The following is a 16,667-nucleotide window of genomic DNA, read 5'->3' as shown; positions in this document are numbered from 1 at the left end:
TTACGTATTGCTCCCTCTCATCCTCTCTCCCTCTCTATCCCTCTCCATCTCCTCCTTCCGTCTTCTCTCTCCTTCATCTTCCCTCCATCTTTTATCTCCTCTCTCCATCTTCTCCTCCTCTTCATCTCCTCTCTTTCCATCTTCTCTATCTCTCCTTCCTCTCCATCTCTTCGATCTCTCCTTCTCTCCATCTCATTCTCTCCTCGTTCCATCTCTCATCTCTCTCCTTCTCCCTTCTCCATCTCTCTCCTCTTCCATCTCTCCTCTTCCTCCATCTTCTCCTTCCATCTTCTTCCTTCCTCCATTCTCTCTTCCTTCCTCTCTTCTTTCTCTTCTCTCCTCTTCTATCTCTTCCTCTCTTCTCCTCCTTCATTCTCTTCCTCTCCATCTCGTCCTCCTCTCCATCTCTCTCTCCATCTTCTCTTCTCTCCTTCCTCATTCTCTTCCTCTCTCCATCTCTCTCTCCTCCATCTCTCTCCTTCTCTCTCTTTCCTCCTCTATCTCTCTCTCTCCATTCCTCCATTCTCTCCTCTCTCCATCTCTATCTCTCTCTCCTCCATTCTCCTTCTCATCTTCCATCTATCTTCCTCTCATCTTCTTCTTTCTCTTCTCTCCTTCTTCTCCTCTCTCTCTCCATTTCTCCTTCTCATCTTCTCTTCCTTCCATCTCTCTTCCTTCCATTTCTCCATCTTTCCTTCTCTTCCTTCTCCATCTTTCTCCTTCCATCTTTCTCTCTCTTCCTTCTCTTCCTCTCCTTTCTTCTCTCTTCTCTCCATCTTTCCTTCCATCTTCTCTTCATCTTCCCTTTCTCTCTATCTCTCTTCCTTCTCCATCTTCTCTTCCATCTTTATCTCCTCTCTTCCTCCATCTTCTTCTCTCTCCTCCATCTCTCTCCTTCCTTCTATCTCTCCTTTCTCCATCTCTCCTCTTCCCTCTTCTATCTTCTCCTTCTCATCTCTCCTTCCATCTTCCATCTTTCATCTTCCTCTCATCTCTTTCCTTCCATCTCTCTTTCATCTCTCTCTCCATCTTTCTTCTCTCTCCATCTTTCTTCTTCTCCATTCCTCTCATCTTTCTCCTTCCATCTTCTATTCTCCTCTTTCTCTATCTTTCTCCTTCTATCTTCTTCTCTATTCTCTCTCTCCATCTCTCTCACTTCCTCTCTTCTCTCTCATCTTCTCTTCCTCTTCTATCTTCTCTTCTCTTCTCTCTCTTCTTCCATCTCTCTCCTCCATCTTTCTTCTTCTCTCTTCCATTCTCTCATCTTCTCTCTCCATCTCTTCCTTCCTCTCGATCTCTTCTCTTCCTTCCATCTTCTCTTCTCCTTCCTCCATCTCTCTCTTCCTTCCATCTCTCCATCTTCTCTCTCTTCCTTCCATCTCTTCTCTCTCTCCATCTTCTTCATCTTCTCTCTCCTTCTCTATCTTCCTTCATCTTCCTTCCTCCATCTTTCTCTTCTCCATCTTTCTCTCCTTCTCATCTTTCTTCTTCCTTCCCTTTCTTCCTTCTTCTTCTCCTCTTCCATCTCTTCTCCTTCTCCATCTTCTCTCTTCCTTTCTTCCATCTTCTCTCTCTCCATCTCTTTCTCCTCTTCCTTCTATCTCTTCCTCTCCTCTCTCCATCTCTCTCTCTTCCCTTCCATCTCTTTCTTCTTCTCCATCTTTCTCTTCTCATCTCTTCCTTTCCATCTTTCTCTCTTCTTCCATCTCTCTCTCTCCATCTTTCTTCTCTTCTCTTCTCTCTCTCCTTTCTCTTTCCTTCTCCTCTTCTTCTCTTCCATCTTTCTCTTCCATCTCTCTCTTCCATCTTCTTCTCTTCCATCTTCCTTCCATCTTCTCTTCTTCTCTTCCTTCCATCTCTCTCTCCTTCCTTCCATCTTCCTTCTCTCTTCTTCCTTCCATCTTTCTCTTCCTTCTCATCTTCTCCATCTCTTCTCTCTTCTCCATCTTCTCTCTCTCCATCTCTCCATCTTCTCTCTCCTTCCTTCCATTCTTTCTCTCTCCTTCTCCATCTCTTCTTCCTTCTCTCCATCTCTCTTCTCTCTCTTCCATTCTTCTCTCTCTCCATCTTCCTTCTCCATCTCCCTCTCCCTTCTCCATTCTGCCTCTCCATCTCCCTCTCCATCTCTCCCATCCTTCCCTCATCTATCTTCCCCCTCCATCCCTCCTTTCTTTTTTCCTTCTCCATTCTTCCCTTTCTCCATCTTCCTTCTACTTTCCTCTCTCCCTCCCTTCTCTTATCTTCCCTCCCTCTCCCTTCTTTATCTCTCCCTTCTCTCCATCTTTCCTTTCTCCTTCCCATCTTTCCTTCCACCTCTTCTCCTCACTCTCCATCTGCCTTCCATCTCTCCCTCTCCATCTCTCCACCTTCCATCTCTCCCTCCATCTCTTCCTTCCACCTCCTCTCCATCACTCCTTCCATCTGTCCACCTCTCCATCTCTCCCCTCTCCATCTTCCCTCCTCTCCATCTTCCTCTCCATCTCTCCCTCAATCTCCTCCCTCTTTCCTCCATCTTCCTCTCCATCTCTCCTCTTCCACCTCTCCTCTCCATCTCTTCCTTCCATCTCTCCCTCTCTTCCTTCTCCTTCTTTCTCTCTCTCTTCCTTCCATCTTCTTTCCTCTCCTATTCTTCTCTTCTTCTCTTCCTTCTTCCATTCTCTCCTCTCCATCTTCCTTCTCCATCTTCTTCTCTTCTCCATCTCTTTCCTTCTCTTCCTTCCTTCTCCATCTCTCTTCTCTTCTCCTTCTCTTCCATCTCTCTTCTATCTCTCTCTTCCTCCATCTTCTCTCTCCATCTTTCTCTCTCTTCTTTCCTTCTCTCTCCTTCTTCATCTTCCCTCCTTCTTCCTTCTTCGATCTTCTCTCCTTCTTCCTTCCATCTTTCCTTTCTCCATCTTTCCTTCTCTCTTCTTCTCTTCCTATCTCTTCTCTTCCTCTATCTCTCTCCTTCCATCTTTCTTTCTCTTCCTTCCATCTTTCTTCTCTCTTCTTCTTCCATCTTTCTCTTTCTTCTCTTCCATCTTTTCTCTTCCTTCCATCTTTCTTTCCATCTCTTCTCTCCATCTTCTCCTTCTCTCTATCTTTTCCTCTCCATCCTCTCCTTCTCCATCTCCACCTCTATCCTCTCTCCATCTTCTTTTCCTTCTCCATCTCTCCCTCTCATCTTTCCTTCCATCTCTCCTCTCCATCTCTCCCTTTCCATCTCTCCCTTCCATCTCTCCCTTCCATCTCTTCCTTCTCCATCTCTCCGACCTTCTCCATCTCTTTCCTTTCCATCTCTCCCTCTCCATCTCTCCTTCCATCTCTCCTCTCCACCTCTTCCCTCTTATCTTTCCTCCATCTCTCCTCTTCCACCTTCCCTTCTCACCTTCCTCCTCCATCTTCCCTTCCATCTCTCCTCCATTCTTTCCTTCTCCATCCTTTCCTTTACCATCTTCCTTCTCCACCTTCTCCTTCTCCATCTTCCCTTCCATCTTTCTCCATCTTTCCTCCATCTTCCTTCCTTCCATCTTCCTTCTCCACCTTCCCCTTCCATCTTCCTCTCCATTCTCCCTTCTCCCCTTTTCCTTTCCATCTTCTTCCTTCTCTATATTCTTCCCTTTCTCCATTCTCTTCCATTCTCTATCTTTCTCTCTTCCATCTTCTCCTTCCTTCTCTATCTTCTCTCTTCCATCCTTCTCTTTCTCTCTCTCCATCTCTCTTTCTTCCTTCTCTTCTCTTCCTTCCATCTTCCTTCTTCCTTCTCTTCTCTTTCTTCTTCCTCTTCCATCTCTCCTTCTCTTTCTTCTCTTCCTCTCTCCATCTTTCTCTTCTCCTTCCATCTCTTCTCCTTCCATCTTTCTCTTCCTTCTCATCTTTCTTCCTCTCTCCATCTTCTCTTCCTCTATCTTCTCTCTTCCTTCTCATCTTTCTTCTTCTATCTCTTCCTTCCATCTCTTCTCTTCTATCTCTCCATCTTCTATCTTCTCCTTCCTCTCATCTTCTCCTTCTATCTCTTCTTCCTCTCCATCTTCCTCTCTCCATCTCTTCTTCTCTTCCATCTCTCTTCTTCCTCTTCCTCTTCCATCTTTCTTCTCCTTCTTTCTCTCCTTTCTCTCATCTTCTCTTCTCTCTTTCCTCTCTCTATCTTTCTTCCTTCATCTCTCTTCCTTCTTCCTCTCTATCTTTCTCTTCTCCTTCTCTTCTCTTCTCTCTTTCCTTCCATCTTTCTTCTCTTCCTTCTCTTCCATCTCTTCTCTTCTCTCCTTCCATCTTTCCTTCTCTTCCTTCTCTCTTCCTTCCATCTCTTCTTTCTCTCTTCCTTCCATTCTTTCCTCTCTATCTTTCTTTCCTTCTATCTTCTTCTCTTCCTTCTCCATCTCTTCTTTCCTTCCATCTTCTCTTCTCTTCTTCTTCCTTCTTCATTCTCTTCCTTCCATCTTCTTCCTTCTTTCTTCTCTTCCATCTCTTCCTTCCTCTTCTTCTCTCTCCATCTTTCCTTCTCTCTCTTCTTCTCTTCCATCTTCCTCTTCCTTCCATCTTCTCTCTTCCTCTCCATCTTCTTCCTTCTCTCCATCTTCTCTTCTCCATCTCTCTCCTTCTCCATCTCTCTCTTCCATCTTCTCTCCTCCATCTTCTCTTCCTTCCATCTCTCCTTCAATCTCTTTCCTCTCCATCTCTTCCTTCCATCTCTCTCCTTCCATCTCTTCCTCTTCCATCTCTCCCTCTCAATCTTTCCCTCCATCTCTCCCTCTCCATCCCTTCCTCCCATCTCCATCCTCTTCCATCTTCCTTTCCATCTCTTCCTCTTCCATCTTCCTTCCATTCTCCCTTCCATCTCTCCTCCATCTCCTCTTCATCTTCCTTCCTCCACCTTCCATCTTTTCCATCTCTTCCTGTCAATCTCTCCCTCCACCTCCTTCCATCTCTCCCTCTCCATCTCTTCCCTCTCCACCTCTCCCATCCATCTGATCTCCCTCCATCTCTCCTTCCTTCTCTCCCTCCATCTCTTCCTTCCATCTTTCCTCTCCATCTCTTCCTCCTCCATCTCTCCATTCTCAATATCTTTTCCTTCCATCTTCCCTTCTCATCTCTCCTCTCCATCTCTCCTTCTCCTCCATCTTTCCTTCCTCCATCTCTTCCTTCTCCATCTTCCCTCCATCTTCCCTTCCATCTCTCCCATCTCCATCTCTCCCTTCCATCTCTTCCCTGTCAATCTTTCCCTTCTCCACCTTTCCCTCTCCATCCTCTCTCCTTCCATCTATTCTCTCCATCTTCCATTCTTCCATCTTCCTTCTCCATCTTCCCTTCCTCCATCTCTCTCCTCCATCTTCCTTCTCCATCTCTCCCTTCATCTTCCCTTCTCCATCTCTTTCCTTCCATCTCTCCTTCCATCTCTCCCTCCATCTCGCTCTCCATCTCATCTTTCCTTCCACCTTCTCCCTCTTCTTTTCCTTCCATCTTCCTTCCTTCCACCTCCTTTCTTCCATCTCTCCCTCTCCATCTTCCCTTCTCCATCTTTCCTTCTCTCCCTTCCTTCCATCTTCCCTTCCATCTCTCCTCTTCATCCTTTCCCCTCCACCTAATCCTCCATCTTTCCTTCCATCTTCCATCCCTCCCTCTCCATCCCTTCCATCTCTTTCCTTCCATCTTTCCTTCCCTCCATCTTCTCCCTCTCTCTCCCTCTCCATCCTCTCCATCTCTCCCTTCCATCTCCCCCTTCTCCATCTCCTTCTTTCTTCCTCTATCTTTCCTCTTCTCCTTTCCCTCTCCATCTTCTCTTTCTTTCCTCTCTTCCCCTTCTCCACCTTTCTCTTTCCATCTTTCCTTCTCTATCTTCCTTTCCATTCTTCTCTTCTTCTTCTTTCTTCCATCTCTCCTCTCCATCTCTCCTTTCCATCTCTTCCTGTCTTCCTTCTTCCACTTCTCCTCTTCATCTCTCCTCTCAATCTTTTTCCTTTCCACTTCTCTTCCCTTCTCCATCTCTCCCTTCCATCTCTCCCTCCATCTCTCCTTTCCATATCTTTCCTTCTCTCCTCTCCCTTCCCATCTTCCTCCATCTTCCTTCAATCTCCCTTCCATCTCCCCTCCCATCTCTCCCTTCCATTCTCCTTCCATCCATCCTTCCACCTTCCCTTCCATCTTTCCTTCTCCATCTCTCCATCTCTCCTCTCCATCTCCCTTCTCCATCTCCATTCTCCCTTCCATCTTTCCTGTCAATCTCTTCCCTTCCATCTCTCCCCTCCATCTCTTCCTCTCAATTCCTTCTTCTCCACCCTCCCTCTCCATCTTCCTCTCCCTCTCTCCTCTCCCTCTCCCTCTCCATCTCTTCCTCCTTCCCTCTCCAATTCTCCCTCCATCTCTTCCTCTCTCCCTCTCCATCTCTTCCTTCCATCTCTTCCTCTCCATCTCTCCCTCTCCATCTCTCCCTCTCCATCTCCCTCTCCATCTCTCCTCTCCATCTCCCTCTCCATCTCTTTCCTTCCATCTTCCTTCCATCTCTTCCTTCCATCTCTTCCCCTTCCATCTTCCCTTCCATCTCTCCCTTCCATCTTTCCTCTCCATCTCTCCCCTCCATCTCTTCCTTCATCTTCCCTCCATCTCTCCCCTCTCCATCTCTCCTCTCCATCTCTCCCTCTCAATCTCTTCCTTCTCCACCTCTCCTTCTCCATCTCTCTCCATTCTCTTTCCTCATCTCTCTTTCCTTCCATTCTCGTTTTCCTTCTCTTATCTTTTTTTCTCCTCCATCTTCCTTCCATCTTCCCTTCTCCATTCTCCCTTCTCCATCTTCCTTCCATCTTCCCTTCCATCTTTTCCTCCATCTTCCTTCCATCTCTCCCTTCCTCCATCTTCCTTCCATCTTTCCTTCATCTTCTCCTTCTCCCGATCTTTCCTTTCCATCTTCCCTCCACCTCCCCTCTCCATCTCTCCCTCTCCATCTTTCCCTCCTCTCCATCTCTGCCTTCCATCCCTCCCTCCTTCTTCCCCTTCTCTCCTTCCACCTTCTCCTTCCATCTCTCCTCTCCATCCCTCCTCCATCTCCACCGATCTCCCATCCTCCTCTCCATCTTCCCTTCCGATCTTCCTTCCATCTCTCCTCTCAATCTCTCCTCTCCATCTCTCCTCTCCATCTCTCCCTCTCCATCTCTTTTCTCCATCTCTCCTCTCCATCTCTTCCTCTCCATCACTCCCTCTCCATCTCTCCCTCCATCTCTCCCTCTCCATCTCTCCCTCCATCTCTCCTCTCTCCCTCTTCCCTCTCCATCTCTCCCCTCTCCATCTCTCCCTCTCCATCTCTCCCTCTCCATCTCTTCCTTCTCCATCTCTTCCTCTCCATCTTCCTCTCTCCATCTCTCCCTCTCCATCTCCTCTCCATCTCTCCTCTCCACCTTCCTCCCACCTCTCCATCTCCATCTCTCCCTCTCCATCTATCCCTCTCCATCTCTTCCTCTCCATCTCTCTTCCCTCCATCTTCCTTTTCCATCTCTTCCTCTCCATCTCTTCCTCTCCATCTCTCTCCATCTCTCCCTCTCCATTTCTCCATCTCCCTCTCCATTCCATCTCTCCTCTCCATCTCTCCCTCTCCATCCTCTCTCCCTCTCCATCTCTCCCTCCAAGGGAAACTCCTCTAACGAGAAAGAGCTCCTCTGAGGTAGACCATCTCAAAGTGAATCCATCCCTCATTAACTAAACATTACCATCTCTGCCTAAAACAGTCCATCTCTCCCTCTCCATCTCTCCCTCTCCATCTCTCCCTCTCCATCTCTCCCTCTCATCCCTCCTCTCCACTCTCCACCTCTCCATCTCTTCCTCTCCATCTCTCCCTCTCCATCTCTCCCCTCCATCTCCATCTCTCCATCTCTTCCTCTCCATCTCTCCCTCTCCATCTCTCCTTCTCCATCTCTTCCTCTCCATCTCTCCATCTTGCCTCTCCATCTCTCCCTCTCCATCTCTCTCCCTCTCCATCTCTTCCCTCTCCATCCCTCCTCTCTCCATCTCTCCACCTCTCCATCTCTCCCTCTCCATCTCTCCCTCTCCATCTCTCCTCTCTCATCTCTCCCTTCCATCTCTTCCTCTCCATCTCTCCCTCTCCATCTCTCCCTCTCAATCCCTCCTCTCCATCTCTCCCTCTCCATCTCTTCCTCTCCATCTCTCTCCCTCTCCATCTCTCCTCTCCATCTCTCCCTTCCATCTCTCCCTCTCCATCTCTTCCCTCTCATCTCTCCCTCTCCATCTCTCCCTCTCCATCTTCCCTCCATCCTCCCTTCCATCCATCTCTCCTCTCCATCTCTTCCTCTCCATCTCCCTCTCCATCTCTTCCTTCCATCTTCCTCTCCATCAAAGTCTATATCTCTCCAGTAAACATTACCCTTTCCATCTCTCCTCTCCATCTCTCCTCTCCCTCTCCATCTCCATCCTCTCCATCTCTTCCTCTCCATCTCTTCCTCTCCATCTCTCCCTCTCCATCTCTCTCCCATCTCTTCCTCTCCCTCTCCATCTCTCCCTCTCCATCTCTCCCTCTCCATCTCTCCCTTCCATCTCTTCCATCAATCTCCATCTCCACCTCTCCCTCTCCATCTCTCCTCTCTCCTCTTCCTCTCCATCTCTCCTCTCCCCTCTCCCTCCATCTCTTCCTCTCCATCCTCCCTCTCCATCTCTTCCCTCTCCACCTCTCTCCATCTCTCCATCTCTCCCCTCTCCATCTCCTTCTCTCATCTCCATTCTCCTCTCCATCTCTTCTCTCCATCTCTTCCTCTCCATCTCCCCCTCCATCTCTCCCTCTCCATCTATCCCTCTCCATCTCTCCCTCTCCATCTCTTCTCTCCATCTCTCCTCTTCATCTCTCCTCCCATCTCTCCCTCTCCATCTCTCTCCATCTCCATCTCTCTTCCATCTCTCCTCTCTCCAGTCTTCCTCTCCATCTCTCCCTCTCTCTCATCTCTCTCCCTCTCCATCTCTCCCCTCCACCTCTCCCTCTCCATCTCTCCTCTCCATCTCTCCCTCTCCATCTCTTCCTCTCCATCTCTTCCTCCATCTCCATCTATCTCTTCCTCTCTCCCTCCTCTCTCTTCCTTCTCCTCTCTCCTCTCCATCTCTCCCTCCATCTTCCTCTCCATCTCTCCCTCTCCATCTCCATCTCCCTCTCCATCTCTCCATCTCCATCTCTTCCTCTCCATCTCTCCCTCTCCATCTCTTCCTCTCCATCTCTCCCTCCATCCTCTTCTCTCCATCTCTCCTTCCATCTCTTCCTCTCCATCTCTCCCTCCATCTCTTCCTCTCTCCATCTCTCCCTCCATCTCCCTCTCCATCTCTCCTTCTCCATCTCTCCCTCTCCATCTCTCTCCCTCTCCATCTCTTCCTCTCCATCTCTCCCTCTCCATCTCTCCTCTCCTCCATCCCTCTCCATCTCTCCTTCTCTCTCCATCTCTCCTCTCCATCTCCCTCCATCTCCATCTCTCCTCTCCATCTCTCCCTCTCCATCTCCTCTCTCCATCTCTCCCTCTCCATCTCTCCTCTCCATCTCTCCCCTCCATCTCTCCCTCTCCATCTCTCCCTCTCCATCTCTCCTTCTCCATCTCTTCCTCTCCATCTCTCCCTCTCCATCTCTCCTCTCTCCATCTCTCCTCTCCATCTCTTCCTCTCCACCTCTCCCTCTCCATCTCTCCCTCCCATCTCTTCTCCATCTCTCCCTCTCCATCTCTCCCTCTCCATCTCTCCCTCTCCATCTCTCCCTCTCCATCTCTCCCTCTCATCTCTCCCTCTCCATCTCTCCCTCTTCCTTCCATCTCTCCCTCTCCATCTCTCCATCTTCTTCCATCTCTCCCTCTCCATCTTCCCTCTCCATCTCTCCCTTCTCCATCTCTCCCTCTCCATCTCTTCCTCTCCATCTCTCCCTCTCCATCTCTCCCTCTCCATCTCTTCCTCTCCATTCTTCCCTCTCCATCTCTTCCTTCCTCTCTCCTCTCTCCATCTCCCTCTCCATCTCTCCCTCTCCATCTCCATCCCTCTCCATCCTCTCCATCTCTTCCCATCTTTTCTTCCATCCTCTTCCATCTCTCCCTCTCCATCTCTCTCTCCATCTCTCCCTCTCCATCTCTCCTTCCATCTCCACCATCTCTCCCTCTCCATCTCTCCTCTCCATCTCTCCCTCTCCTTCCATCTCTTCCTCCATCTCCATCTCTCCCCTCTCCCTCTCCATCTCCTCTCCATCTCTTCCTCTCCATCTCTCCCTCTCCATCTCTCTCTCCATCTCTCCTCTCCATCTCTCCTCTCCATCTCTCCTCTCCATCTCTCTCCATCTCTCCATCTCTCTCCCTCTCCATCTCTCCCTCTCCATCTCTCCCTCTCCATCTCTCCTCTCCTCCTCCATCTCTCCCCTCCATCTCTCCCTCTCCATCTCTTCCTCTCCATCTCTCCTCTCCATCTCTCCCTCTCCATCTCTCTCCTTCCATCTTCCCTCTCCTCTCCATCTCTCCCTCTCCATCTCTTTCCTCTCTCCATCCCTCTCCATCTCTCCCTCTCCATCTCTCCTCTCCATCTCTCCCTCTCCATCTCTCCATCTCCTCTCTATCTCTTCCTCTCCATCCATCCTCTCCATCTCTCCATCTCTTCCTCTCTCCTCCTCTCCATCTCTCTCCTCTCCATCTCTCCCTCCATCTCTCCTTCTCCATCTCTCCTTTCCATCTCTCCCCTCCATCTCTCTCCTCTCCATCTCTCCTCTCCATCTCTCTCCTCTCCATCTATCTCCTCTCCCTCTCCATCTCCTTCTCCACCTTCTCCATCTCTCCCTCTCCATCTCTCCTCTCCATCTCTTCCCTTCTCCATCTCTCCCTCTCCATCTATCCCTCTCCATCTCTCCTCTCCATCTCTTCCTTCATCCATCTCTCCTCTCCATCTCCCTCTCCATCTCTTCCTCTCCATCCTCTCCCTCTCCATCTCTCCCTCTCCATCTCTCCCTCTCCATCTCTCCCTCCATCTCCATCTCTCCTCTCCATCTCTCCCTCTCCATCTCTTCCTCTCCATCTCTGCCTCTCCCATCTCTCCTCTCCATCTCTCCTCTCCATCTCTCCCTCTCCATCTCCACTCTTCCATCTCCATCTCTCCCTCTCCATCTCTTCCCTCTCCATTCTCCCCTCTCCATCTCTCCTCTCCATCTCTCCCTCTCCATCTCTCCTTCCATCCTCTCCATCTCTCCCTCTCCATCTCTCCTCTCTCCATCTCTTCCTCTCCACCTCTCCTCTCCATTATCCCCCTCTCTCCATCCTCTCCATCTCATTCTCCATCTCCACCTCCATCCCTCTCCATCTCTCCTCTCCATCTCTTCCTCTCCATCTCTGCCTCTCCATCACTCCTCTCCATCTCTCCCTCTCCATCTCTCCCTCTCCATCTCTCCCTCTCCATCTCTTCCTCTCCATCTCTCCCTCTCCATCTCTTCCTCTCCATCACTCCCTCTCCATCTCTCCTCTCCATCTCCTCTCCATCTCCATCTCTCCTTCTCCATCTCTCCCTCTCCATCTCTCCCTCTCCATCTCTCCCTCTCTCTCTCCTCTCTCCCTCTCCATCTCTTCCTCTCCATCTCTCCCTCTCCATCTATCTCCTCTCTACCTCTCCATCTCCCTCTCCATCTCTTCCTCTCCATCTCTCCTCTCCATCTCACCCTCTCCATCTCTCCCTCCATCTCTTCCTCTCCATCTCTCCCTCTCCATCTCTCCTCCATCTCTCCCCTCTCCATCTCCCACCTTCTCCATCTCTCCCTCCATCTCATCTTCTCTCTCCTCTCCATCTCTCCTTCTCCATCTCTCCCTTCCATCTCTTCCTCTCCATCTCTCCCTCCCTCCATCTCTCCCTCTCCATCTCTTCCTTCTCCATCTCTCTACCTCTCCATCTCTCCCTCTCCTCTCATCTCCTCTCCATCTCTCCCCTCTCCATCTCTCCCTCTCATCTCTCCTCTCCATCTCTCCCTCCCATCTCTATCTCTCCCTCTCCATCCCACCTTCTCCATCTCTCTCCTCTCCATCTCTCCTCCCATCTCTTCCTCTCCATCTCTCCCTCTCCATCTCTCCTCCTCTCCATCTATCCCTCTCCATCTCTTCCTCTCCATCTCTCCCTCTCCATCTCTCCCTCTCCATCTCTTCCTCTCCATCTCTCCCTCTCCATCTCTCCCTCTCCATCTCTCCTTCTCCATCTCTCCATCTCTCCCTCTCCATCTCTTCCTCTCCATCTCTCCCTCTCTCCCTCTCCATCTCTTCCTCTCCCTCTCTTCATCTCTCCCTGTCTTCATCTCTCCTCTCTCTCCTCTTTCCATCTCTCCCTCTCTTCATCTCTCCCTCTTTCCATCTCTCCCTCTTTCCCTCTCTCACTCTCTCCATCTCTCCCTCTCTTCATCTCTCTCTTTCCATCTCTCCCTCTCTTCATCTCTCCCTCTTTCCATCTCTCTTTCTCTGTCTGTCTGTGTCTCTTCAACTGCATCTCTCTAGTCTGCTAGACTTTTCTCACAGCTAGTCCTTTATCAGTCCAATACAGCTCTGCCTAATCAAACTACGTCTTTACTCCCAAATTAATTAATGGCAAACTGTATCAGTCTGACTCATCCCTGCACTGAATTAAAGTCACCTCGCCTCACCTCACATTCCCAAAGACCGCTGATAGTCCTTGATATCATAAATCAAAAAATATTCAGCCACTGTCAGCATGTAGTAGAAGCCTGATAGCAGATCAGTTTGTGATTTAGCCATGTCCTCTGTCAGGTTTTTGTATAGCATGACATCAAATGAGTATGGAGTTGGCTAAATCACAACTTTGCTGATCTGCAGACTGCTTCTGATTCAGCCTCCAAAAATATTGTCTATTCCCTTAACATTTAGGGGGCTTGTATTGACCATGGAACTTATCATTACCAGCACCATTCTCTTACCAACTGAGCCACACATAACCACCAGTTTCTGGTCTGTAAACAGAGCGTAGTAGAGAGACTGGTGCCCAGATGCTGTATCTAACTGCCCCAGATCATAACAGCTGCTCTCCTCTCACTGTTCCGCTGGGCGTCAGAGATTTACAGACAGATTAGTAGAATCAACAGGTTTTCCCTGTCATGGCTTTAGCGTAGCACAACAGGATGGGTTCAGTGGTTCAGCGGGGACGGACTAAAAGTAACCCAGCTTTAGCCCTGCCAGACTGTCCAGGCTCCCTTATCCCACAGCCCCCTGGGTTAAACTGTGCTAAACCTTTAGATACTATGTGAGTAGACTTTCATTTGTTGTCAAATCTCTCGCTCTCTCTCTCTCTCTCTCTCTCTCTCTCTCTCTCTCTCTCTCTCTCTCTCTCTCTCTCTCTCTCGCTCTCTCGCTCTCACTCGCTCCTGCTCTCTCGCTCTCTCTCGCTCTTGTTGTCAAATCTCTCTCTCTCTCTCTCTTCATTCTCTATTCTCTCTCTCTCTCTCTCGCTCTCTCGCTCTCACTCGCCTTTCCTTTCGTTGTCTCTCTCTCTCTCTCTCTCAAATCTCTTTCTCTCTCTCCTGTTTCTCTCTTTCTCTCTCTTCTCTCTCTCTCTCTCTCTCTCTCTCTCTCTTCTCCCTCCTTCTCTCTCTCCCGCTCCTCTCTCTCGCTCTCTCGCTCCTGCTCTCGCTCCTCTCGCTCTCTCTCGCTCTCTCGCTCTCACTTCTCGCTCTCGCCTCTTCGCTCTCTCGCTCTCTCGCCCCTCTGTCGCCTCTCTCGCTTCTTGCTCTCTCGTTTCGCTCTTTGCTTCACTCTGCCTCGCTCTCGCTCTCTTGCTCACTGCTCTCGCTCTCTCTGCTCACTCGCTCTCGCTCTCGCTCTTGTCGCTTTTCGCACGCTCTCTCGCGCTCTCTCTCGCTGGGGGAGGGTGGCTTTATTTTCCAGGGGTGAAAGTATTGACAAAATAGGGCGGCCCAGCGTCGTCCGGGTTTGGCCGTGGTAGGCCGTCATTGTAAATAAGAATTTGTTCTCAACTGACTTGCCTAGTTAAATAAAGTTTCAATAAATAATAACAAATAGTGGGGTTATGCCGTATTGGTTCAACATAAGCCATTACTACTGTAGGCTACTACACTATTATCTATCAGCACGCATGTCACCCTAATGAAAACGGAGCAAATGGACTTGAAAACGTGTGGAATGCGCTCATAAAAATGAGGGGTGGTTTGACAATAACAGGGAAATTTTGCAAGGCAGAAACGACCAAGAGGAGCGCAGATAGTGGACACAGTTCAGGTCTAATGAGATGTAGGCCCAAAGAAGGACGTTGTCATTCATTACACATCTTAGGGTTTTGTTGGCGATGTCTCTTTCCATTCTTCAAATGACGGGTGCACAGTGCACTGTATTGACGCGGGAATTATTTTAGAGTCGACGAACATTTGCAGCTTGCCAGGCCAACAGGAACCTTTTATAGTGATTGTTTGACAATCAGATGAAAACATCATGACTGCTTATGTTAATGCCACGTTAAAAGGATACATTTCAAAAGTTAAGCGACAAATATTTGGGACCAAGTCATTGTTTTACAATTCACAAGTAAGTCTCAAGTCTTAGCACTCAAGTCCCAAGTCAAGTCTCAAGTCAAGACCGTCAAGTATCATGTCAAGCCTCAAGTCTTTAATTTTGAGTTTTGAGTCCTAAACAAGTCATAATGTGCTCTTCACCAAATGTAATACCATTTCATATTTTTAACAGGAGTAATAGTTAGTATATTACATTTACACAAATCATGAATGCTTTTTAAAAATATATTTATTACTTTCCAAATAAATGTTATTTTTCCATGGAAATACATGGGTAGCCATGAGAAAGACCCTTGTTTTAGGAACATCAGGCAGGATTTAGGTTACCAACTGCCTAGCCAGTTGTAGCTCAATCTTGGGTGCAATTTTCACGTTCCCGCACTGACTGACTGTGTGGAGGCTCATCGATTTAACGTTAAGTTAGCCTACATGATACACCAGTAAAGTTATAAAATATATACAGTCGTATGAAAAAGTTTGGGCACCCCTGACAATTTCCATGATTTCCATTTATAAATAATTGGGTGTTTGGATCAGCAATTTCATTTTGATCTATCAAATAACTGATGGACACAGTAATATTTCAGTAGTGAAATGAGGTTTATTTGATTAACAGAAAATGTGCAATATGCATCAAAACAAAATTAGACAGGTGCATAAATTTGGGCACCCCAACAGAAATATCACATCAATATTTTGTTGAGCCTCCTTTTGCTAAATTAACAGCCTCTAGATGCTTCCCATAGCCTCTAATGAGTGTCTGGATTCTGGATGAAGGTATTTTGGACCATTCCTCCTTACAAAACATCTCCAGTTCAGTTAGATTTGATGGTTGCCGAGCATGGACAGGCCGTTTCAAATCATCCCACAGATTCTCAATGATATTCAGGTCTGGGGACTGGGATGGCCATTCCAGAACATTATATTTGCTCCTCTATGTAAATGCCCGGGTAGATTTTGAGCAGTGTTTTGGGTCGTTGTCTTGTTGAAATATCAAGCCCCGGTGTAACTTCAACTTTGTGACTGATTCTTCAACATTATTCCCAAGAATCTGCTGATATTGGGTGGAATCCATGCGACCCTCAACTTGAACAAGATTCCCAGTAACGGCACTGGCCACACAGCCACACAGCATGATGGAACCCCCACCCAATTTTACTGTGGGTAGCAAGTGTTTTTCTTGGAACGCTGTGTTCTTTTACCGCCATGCATAACATCCCTTGTTATGAACAAATAACTCAGTCTTTGTTTCATCAGTCCACAGCACCTTATTCCAAAATCAAGCGACTCTGTTTGTGGCATGTGTGCAGAAAAGGCTTCTTCCCCATCACTCTCCCACACAGCTTCTCCTTGTGCAAAGTGCGCTGAATTGTTGAACGATGCACACCATCTGCAGCAAGTTGATGTTGTAGGTCTTTGGAGGTGGTCTGTGGGCTGTTTTTGACCGTTCTCACCATCCTTTGCCTTTGCCTCTTCGATATTTTACTTGGCCTCTCACTTCTGGCCTTAACAAGAACTGTGCCTGTGGTCTTCCATTTCCTCACCATGTTCCTCACAGTGGACACTGACAGCTTAAATCTCAGCGATAGCTTTTTGTAGCCTTCCTCTAAACCATAATGTTGAACAATCTTTGTTTTCAGGTCATTTGAGAGTTGTTTTGAGGCCCCCGTGTTGCCATTCTTCAGAGGAGAGTCAAAGAGAACAACAACTTGCAATTGGCCTTAAATACCTTTTCTCATGATTGGATGCACTTGTCTATGAAGTTCAAGTCTTAATGAGCTCACCAAACCAATTGTGTTCCAATTAATCAGTGCTAAGTAGTTACAGGTATTCAAATCAACAGAATGACAAGGGTGCCCACATTTTTGCATAGCCTATTTTTCACATACAACTTAATATTGCTACACTAAATATCTTTGTCTGGACAATACCCCAGTACTCAGCTTTTATTAGAAAATGAATGGCATGCCACTGTGATCATTTTCTATGACGACAGAGTAAATTATTATGCAGCCTCAGAGGGGTGCCCAAACGTTTTCATACGACTGTAGCTGTCGGCTATATTAGCCACGACTTACCGTTCTTCGTGCAGCTTCAAATGTCGAACAAAATTGGAAATTGTTGTTCCTCCGACTGTCATTTTCTTCCCGCATGTTTTGTAAGTTGCAAT

The 16,667-nt window shown here is 48.1% G+C and overlaps 1 protein-coding gene across 1 annotated transcript in view; it reads left to right on the top strand.

The window, feature by feature from the left end:
- The window catches only part of LOC118357968 (nitric oxide synthase, brain-like), a 184,878-nt gene that overhangs the window by 90,423 nt on the left and 77,788 nt on the right, over window positions 1–16,667 (top strand). The gene's annotated exons all lie outside the window — the stretch shown is intronic.

This window comes from Oncorhynchus keta, chromosome 25 (assembly GCF_023373465.1).
Source record: "Oncorhynchus keta strain PuntledgeMale-10-30-2019 chromosome 25, Oket_V2, whole genome shotgun sequence".
Classification (NCBI taxonomy): domain Eukaryota; kingdom Metazoa; phylum Chordata; class Actinopteri; order Salmoniformes; family Salmonidae; genus Oncorhynchus; species Oncorhynchus keta.
Note: the sequence above shows the minus strand (reverse complement) of the source record. Positions and strands in the feature narration are given on the sequence as shown.